Source organism: Canis lupus, chromosome 3 (genome assembly GCF_011100685.1).
Source record: "Canis lupus familiaris isolate Mischka breed German Shepherd chromosome 3, alternate assembly UU_Cfam_GSD_1.0, whole genome shotgun sequence".
Lineage (NCBI taxonomy): Eukaryota > Metazoa > Chordata > Mammalia > Carnivora > Canidae > Canis > Canis lupus.
In genome coordinates, this window is record NC_049224.1 from 68,491,256 (window position 1) to 68,500,249 (window position 8,994).

General features: G+C 36.0%; 1 long non-coding RNA gene across 2 annotated transcripts in view; it reads right to left on the minus strand.

The window, feature by feature from the left end:
* LOC111095271 overlaps positions 1-348 on the minus strand; it is a 61,108-nt gene extending 60,760 nt beyond the window's left edge. For both annotated transcript variants that reach the window (XR_005357240.1, XR_005357239.1), the window contains exons 1-2: positions 248-348; positions 65-163 (exon numbers count right to left, since the gene is read on the minus strand). This is a non-coding gene — a long non-coding RNA (uncharacterized LOC111095271). The remainder of the gene's footprint in view (positions 1-64; positions 164-247) is intronic.
* Between the last annotated feature and the right edge of the window lie 8,646 nt (positions 349-8,994).

Here is an 8,994-nt window from a genome sequence, read left to right on the forward strand (position 1 = left end):
GCTCAGGCTACCATACAAAGTACTGTAGCCTGAGTGGTTTAAGCAATAAGAATTTGTTTCTCACAGTTCTGAAGGATAAGTCCAAGATCAAGGTGTCAGCCTATTGGGTGTCCAGTAAGGGCTCCTTTCTGGGCTTGTAGATAGTCACCTTCTCCTTGTGATCCTGTATGGTAGACAGAGAAAAGTAGTGATCATGTCTTTTCCACCATGGTGCACCACCCTCATGACCTCATTTAAACCTAATTACCTTCCATGGGCTACATCGCCCAATGCTGTCACGTTGGGGGTTAGGGTATCAACACGTAAATTTGGGGGAGAAGGCAGCACAACTCAGTCCATAGCACTGTGAGAAAAACATTAATATTTTGGTGGCTGTGTAAGCAGTAACATGAATTGCAGAAACCCTTTCAAAACCACAAAATCATAGATGATGTATTTCAAGATACCTGACATCAAACACAAGGGTGTTCCAGAATCTGTTTGATTTGTCATTCTGAACAGGCTCTTATTTGTACTTCCTTTATTCCCCCTCTTACAAGTGCAGTTAATTTTATCTAAAGATTACCCCATTGCTTTTTCACTCAAAAATGTATTATGAAATTCTTTCTAACTCAGTATAAAAAATAATATGCATCCAATTCTGTACAGGCTGCAGAGTATCCCATTACTTGAATAACCGTCATATATATAACCTATCCAATATTGATGTGCATTTAGCTTGTTTCCATTGCCTTGATTAACAAAACTGAGATGAATATCCTTGTACATTCATCTTTGTAGTACTACTAAATTACTGCCTTAGGAAAAGTTTCTAAAGGTGCATGCAGTAGCTTTGCAGAAGTAATGGGCACCACATTTCACATGATTTATTTTCTTGTTCTGTTTGAAATTCTATGCTCATCTTATTTTGAAATGATATGATTGTCTCTTGCCAATAAAGTGAACCAAGCTAAATCTCTTGATACTTCACCCTAAATGTATCATTTTACTGCTTTTTGATTTACTATCATTGTTTATTTAGACAAATGAAGAGTCATATTTCCATTTCTCTTTAGGTTCCATTTTTTAAAATCAGTATTAATTTAACATAATATTAAACTGATATTTTAGCACTATATTACTTCCCTCAACTTCATTAAATTTACTCTGAATTACAAACGTAATGCATCTTCTCTGTAATAAGGTTAACTATCAAAGTGAAAATTAACTCAAATTTGGTTATAGGCACCTAAAAGCCAGGCTGCCATAAATTGGCCAGTGGGGTACCTTTTCTCCAAACATGGCCTGGACTCTCCAGCAAAGAGGAAAAAAAAACTTCTCTGTTTTTGCTGAGTCCTACCCTCATTCTTCTTCTGTCCCTTCTTTCAGAATCACATTATGCATGTTGGTGGGGTAGCAGAGCTCTTGATAGCACTAGACTGTGTTGTCTCAAAAAAGGAAAGATACATACATTTAAACAAGTAGACTGACTCTAGTAGAGAAACACCTGGGAAAGCCCTGAGGAATGGCAATAAACTAACTGCAATCAAACAACCTTGATCCACATTGAGCTGATAAGAGCACATGGGTGATTCTGAACCCTGGACCCTAGCACTGAGGCCATGAGAACCCAAGTGGAAGTCCCTACAGCCAAACTAAGGGAAAAAGATTTGGAGATACCCAGCTATGAGCCCCAAGGCATGTAGTGCAAATAATGGTTCTTTTTCATTTTCTTGGACAACAGAAGTCTAGGAATGGGAGGAGGCCCTTAAAATATCTGATTATCGACTTCTCAACCTTGGGTAGTGAGGACACTGGGAAAATTGAATCTTAATATGTTTTAAGTTTTAAAAATGTGGAATTTATTGCTTCATGGCTACCATGGAATAACTGATGACAGTAAAACTCAGTAAAACTCAGATTGTTTCATTCATTCATGCCTCCAGCAATTTATTGTTAGCCTACTAAAAAGTGGAAGTATAATAATGGATAGACATAGTCACTGTTCTCACAAAACTTCCAGTTTTGAATGGAAGTTTATGTTGAATGTGGAAATTTAACAATACCATAGAAACACATATGCTATAGTAAATTATTATATCCTTCAGATTAAGAAGATGATTTGATAAATCAAAGTCATTATCAACTTTAACCATGGTTTTCCTGCTCAAAATACTAGTTTTAAATCAGTTCTTAATGAAGTAAAAAAAAAAAAAAAAAAAAAAAAAAGAAGTGTATCTGGTGGTGCTGGAGCAGGAAGGAACTTCACCAAATTCCATGTGAAACAGTGCCTGTGTTAGTCACCTCTTGCCCCCCCACACCTTTTTTTTTTTTACACTTGTCAGTATCCATGTTCTGATTTAATTGCAGTTGCCCCTTTGTTTATAGACTTTGTTCATATCAAATTCCTGAAGGGAGAGACTTTGCTTTATTCACTGTATTTGTATTTGTAGTGGTCAGAAAAGTTCCAAAGACAAAAATTTGCTAAATAAGTAAATAAATCTGAATCAGAGCTGCTTAGGATGTCAATATCCAAGCTATTATATTAAACAGTGTGAAAATCTTGAACAACAATAACATTTATTTCTACAAAGGCCAGATGTCATGAACTGTGAGATATATCACATAAAATTTTGACTTTTCAGTTCCTTCTATTCAAATCCAGAAGCACTGACTTTCCTTCCCTTTAGCCAGTAAGGATGGCCTGACACAAAGATCATATGGAAAACCACAGATTTGGAGCTCTGTGTGTCAGCCTCCTTCTCTCTTATCTAAACCCAACATATTATTCATCCCTTCTTTCCTTTTAGATAGAAGAAAGGATACTGCAAATCCTACTTCTTCAAAGTGCAATGAAGCATTGCTATAATATCAAAGTTCCCATTAAAGAACAGAAGAAACATCCCAGTTCACATGGTGAATATGCCTTCATTAAGAAACCATTTCCCTCTCTTTCCAAGTCTTGTGCTTAGAGGGAAAGCTGTCATTAATTGTGTTGCCACAGCTTTACTTACTTGCTTTCTCATGCACTATCTAATGTTTTGCTGAAATACAAGGATTTCTCCATGTTTTTCTCTCATCACCCCCCAGAAAACTCACTCAATACAGTTGCCTGCTACCCAAGTTCTTCTTTCATACTAAGCTACTATCAAAGGGGAGTCCTTGTTTTCATGGTGGATGTCACCTAAGTGAGATTCTCCTGCTACTTATACTCACATTACAATTATTTGTGTTGCAACCCTCTGTTTCTCACTGACACTACAGCAGGAATTAAAGCTGTCTGTCTCTTTCTTGCTGAGATCTTAGTGTTTAACTTTTTCATTCCCTTTAGATCAGTATGGTTGTTGTACATACCATACAACAACCATAACCATGTTATATGTACATCATCATACATATAACAGACAGCTTATATTTGCCAAATTGAGGTCAAATGGGACCACTCAGCTTTGATTCTAAACCCTTCTAAAGCTGCTCTTTTCATTCTTTTTTAATTCTCTTCCCTTACTTTTTCCAGGAGATGTAGTAATCTTAACCTGTCCCTACTTCAGCAAACATGGGTTGGACCTGGATGTCAATGGTCACTCTGATAGGTCTGGTTAGAACGATGCATACCGTATTTTCCTTTTGATCTAATTAATATGAAAAATAAGATAAAAAAAGACAGGGAGACAAACCACGAGAGACTCTTAACTATAGGGAACAGAGAGTTGCTGGAGGGGAGGGTTTTGGGGGATCAGGTAACTAGGTGATGGGCATTAAGGAGAGCATATGATGTAATGAACACTGGGTGTTATAAGCAACTGATGAATCACTGAGCTCTACATCTGAAACTAATATTACACTATATATTAATTAAATTGAATTTAAATTTAAAAAATATATGTGTCCTCAATCTAACCTAGGACATTAGTCACAAATTTTCAAAAAAACAAAAACAAACAAAAAAAAAACCCACCAAAAAACATGAATACAGAGCAGCAATGTATTGATGGTGAATCATTTGAACAGACATTTACAACATGGAGCTATAAATGATTGAACATTTTCAGGAAAAAAGGGAAGGGGTACCTACATTGGTCTTCAGGATTCACATATTATCTTCATCTCTGAGATTTTTCAGACTTTTTAAAGTGGTATATTTCTTTTTTGGAAACAACCAGATTCTGTGAATTATAACAGTGTTTCTGGTTGTAGAATAACTATCTGTGCCGTGAGTACAGAGGATTTGTATTTGTGCCATATTGAAGGCTAAGCAAGGTAGGAAAATCCACAGCTGGCTATAATGCCTCTTGACTCTATGAGAATTATGTCCCCTAATGTCTGAGAACTCCATACTGTCAGATGATCTCCAGAGGATTACACCAGAGATACTTAAAATAAACCCATTCAAAGGGATGATTATTATATATAACTCCTCTTCCTTTCCCTTGACTTTATGCACAGTCCCTCTATATTATTCTATCCATGTCAAGAATAATTCAATCTTCCATGGCCTCTTCTCCCTCTTGATGTCTGACTTTTGCTGTCTTTCCAGTCATTAGAAATTTCACTGAGGTAGACAAAGAAAGGGAGTCAGCATTAAAGAAATGGGTAACCCATGTCCCTTAATAATGGATCCATTAAGGGCAGCCCCAGTGGCCCAGCGGTTTAGCGCTGCCTTCAGCCTGGGTTATGATCCTGGAGACCCGGGATGGAGTCCCGCGTTGGGCTCTCTGCATGGGGCCTGCTTCTCCCTCTGCCTGAGTTTCTGCCTCTCTCTCTCTCTCTGTCTCTCGTGAATAAATAAATAAAATCTTTAAAAAATTATTATAATAATGGATCCATTAAAAGACTTGCTATTATTTTGGATAGCAACTACACAATTTTTAAATATATGTAATGGGTAAAACAGTATGATGAAACTAATAATATGAATAATAACAGTGCTTAAGTTTTCATTCAACAAGTATTGATTATGAGTTATGTGTCAAGCACTAAAAGAGGTACTCAATATAGTATTGAATAAAAATAACAACTGCAACAACAGTAACAATAATAATAAATAGTAACCCACCCTTCAGAATCTTGTATTCTAGTTGGGGAAAACAAGTGAAAAAATAAACAAGCATGAAAAGTGTAGACAAGTATAAATGCTCAAACAGAACAGTAGGATATATAGAGAGAGATGATGAAGGAATATTTCTAATACTGGGATTAATGTCATGTTCTGCATTGAGGTGCAAAAACTCAATGGGATAATTAAAGAATGAGTGTAACCCAACTCAGCATCAGGCCATACAAAAAAATTAAACATAGACTCACCATATAGACTAGCAATTCCACTCCTAGATACACACTCAAAATAATTGAAAATATTTGTTCACTCAAGAACATGCACACAAATGTTCCTAACATCAACATTCATAGCCAAAGAGTGGAAACAATTCAAATTTCCATCAATTGATGCTCAGATAACTGAGAACTATGATATGATATACCCATGGGAGGAAATATGTAGATATACTAAAAACCACTGAATTACACACTTTAAAAGGGTAAATTTTATGATACATGAATTATAGCTCAATAAAAGAGAACTTGATAACTTATGTGTCTACTTGCTAAAAATAGTAATCCATTCAATACCAAACTCTGATTATGTCACTCATCAGTTTAAAATAACAGATCCTGGGCAGCCCGGGTGGCTCAGAGGTTTAGCACTGCCTTCAGCCCAGGGAGTGATCCTGGAGTCCCGGGATTGAGTCCCACATTGGGCTCCCTCATAGAGCCTGCTTCTCCCTCTGCCTGTGTCTCTGCCCCTCTCTCTCTCCTCTCTGTGTTTCTCATGAATAAATAAATAAAATATTTAAAATAAAATAAAATAATAAAATGAAATAATAAAATAAAATAACAGATCCTCTAGACCTATAGGATAAATGTCAAACACAAAGTCAACACGTGTTCTTTATTATCTGATCTCTGCCTGAGTCTCCAGCCTCTTTTGCAGCTATTCCTCTCCAACACTTTCTTGAGTCAAAAATACTCACCTTTGCTTTTCCACACCATGAGCTCTCCTGCATATTATACTCACTCCAATCCCACTACTTGGAATCGTTTACCCACCTCCTTCATCAACTAGTTAATTGCACTTGTCCTTCAAAACCAAATGCAAAATATTACCATATTCATAGTGACCTCCTCTCAGAGCCCTTGTCTCAATTTAGAAATACTTGCCCTGTGGTCCAGTGGAATCCTCTGCATATCATAGACCCTTTTCAACTTGTATTATGAGCTTCTGTTTCCCCATTCATCTCCTTCTTTACATAGTATGCTTTGTGAAAGCAAGGATCATTCATATTTTCTTCTATGTGTCTTCAACACTTTTCAGAGCGAGTGCTCAGTGAAATTGTTGTGACTAGAATACAAACAACATGTTAGTTTTCAGACCAAAGAATTGAATTAAGTCATAACTTAAGAGGATTTTAAAAAATAGGATGTGTTGTGAACCTTGGTAAGAGTGTATATTTAGAGAGAAGAGGGGGAAGTATAGGATACCAAAGTAAGGAAATAAGGTTTGTCAGAAAGGAAAAGAGTTCCCTAACTTATTATATGGGAATCCATTTTTTGAAGGATGTCCATAAAATGTATTATATATACCTAACCATTAATGAAAGCAAAATAGGGTGCTGTTTGTTGTACTTTTTCTGAGCCGATAGGTATACACCAACATGGGAACCAAGATGATGTGATGATATCAAGGATTATTCAGCCATTCTATGGTTGTTGGATATTGGAGTGGTTTACACATTTTTGTTATTATAAGTGTCTTCCCCCCAACCCCAGATATCTCATGACTCACTTGGTCATCTTGTTCAATCTCTGCTCAGGTGTCATCTCTTTGGAAAAGTCTCTCCTGATATCTAAAATAATGACTTTTATGTGATCATATGTTCACACTCATCATTGTCAGACTCCCTAGCTACAAGGTCTACAGAAGAATGGATGTTTGTTTCCAAATCCTAGAACGCTGTCCAGCTCACAGTATGTACTCAAAAAACACGTAGTGAATTAATTAAAAAGTAATGCTATGAATATGAGTCTAAATATTGCCTTTATATTTTTAAGGGCTAATTAATAGAAATCAGATTTTAAAAATCAATATATATTAAGTTTTCAAGAACCATTTCATATTACGTTTTTTTTTTTGACAAAAGCTACACCAATTTTTCAGTTAAACAAGTTTTCCAGGAATAAAATTTAAGTTTCATCTCACCAACATACTAACCAGTACTTAGTATATTAAATATAATGAGACATTTTTACATAGTGGTCAATTTGTTAGACATAAATAACAATAAACCAATAAAAATGCCCTTTCTAATACATTGAGGTCACACTATGTTGATCACAAATATAAAATTTTAATGCTTTTCAGTTTGAGACTAATTTCATATACATTAACCTTTTATGTATCCATATAAATATAGCTATACATGCATATAAAATAACCAATTCAGGCATTTACATAATTTTAAAGATAAATGCAAATGATTCTTTATGATGACAATTGAGAGGTCAAGGAAAGGTTAAATCAAAATTTATCAAGTAGAAATAAAAAGAATTAAGTTGGTTTATTCAGAAGAATTGTATTGATTTGTCAGAACATGGGGACATAGAAAGAATAAAGTTTATAATAAGTATGAGTGAGATAAACAGGAAATATAATAAAAAGAATAAGCTGAGTTAAGTGACTTTACCAAAACCACACATGCCAGTTTCCCTAGCAATAGAAGTTGCATCTGTCTGTACTTACATTATTTTTTAATTATGTGAAAATGGAGTAAATTGTAAATAAATGATAAGGCATTGTGGAAAAGTAGGGGAAAGGGGTGCGGTGGATGTGAAACAAAGCAAAATTTCATGAAGAAGAGCTTGAGTTATGTATAAACAAAAGTTATCTTGAACTTGTACATGCTAAAAGCTTGTGTGCTAAAAGCTTTGTGTCAAAGTAGGTCTTAGCTCTTCAATTGGATGATAAGAGCTCACAGAATATGTATTACACCCTGTACTCCTTTGTTACCCCTAGTTCTACCCTTACCTCCAGCACAGTCACCAGATAGAATACAGATGGTTCTCATGGGCTTCCTTGACCCCATTCAGTCCCTGAAGCCACCAAGATTGTACCTTACAAGACTTGAGGAGCTCCATTCTTATTAGTGAATGGTCTGAGAAGATTGTGAAGTTGTTCATACCCACATCCCTGAATATGGATGCAGAAAATTTAAGAAACCAAGTGTCCACTGAGCTGCCACCTTTCTATGTTAGCCCTATCACAGGAGTCAGGCACCATGACCCACCCCTGGCCTCACCCTGCTTTCTACTTCCCATGGTGGCTTCCTACTAATATGGAGTGTGCCTTGTCAACTCATTCCTTCGTACTCCCTCTTCCTGGCCACAGAGCTAGTGTCTGCTACAAATTCTGTTCTTTAGTGCACGAAGCAAGCTTTCATCATTGACGGCTTGTGGCGGTTTAGAAATCTCAATTTGGAAACATGTAACTAGGGCAGCTCAGTTTGTGAGAGTAAATACACACATCTTATAATAAAGTAAATAGTAGCACACTAAATTAATTTAATAGACACACTTAACTAATTTGCTTATGTGTCTGTGATACGGTGTGTGCATGCTCATGTACGTATGCTTTTTTTTTGCTGTCAATCTTGGAACAAAGTTTTCTCTCTCAAACTGGAGGCACTTCCCTCATTAAGTCAGTAAACAAATACAAACAATAAATAAAACCTCTTACATTAAGTTCTTCCTTAGTTCTAGAATAAAACTAGAACTTCATAGGGCAGCATGAATTATCCTCCATGGTCTAGCTCTCCCCTAACTGTCCAGGCTTATCTAACACTATAAATATTCTCCTTTCTTCTTTTTTGGTCAGGTATTCCAACAGCCTTCTCTGCTCCAGGTAACTTAAATGTAATAATTAGTATGTTTCCGCCATCCCATCTTCACTCCCATTGTTCTGTT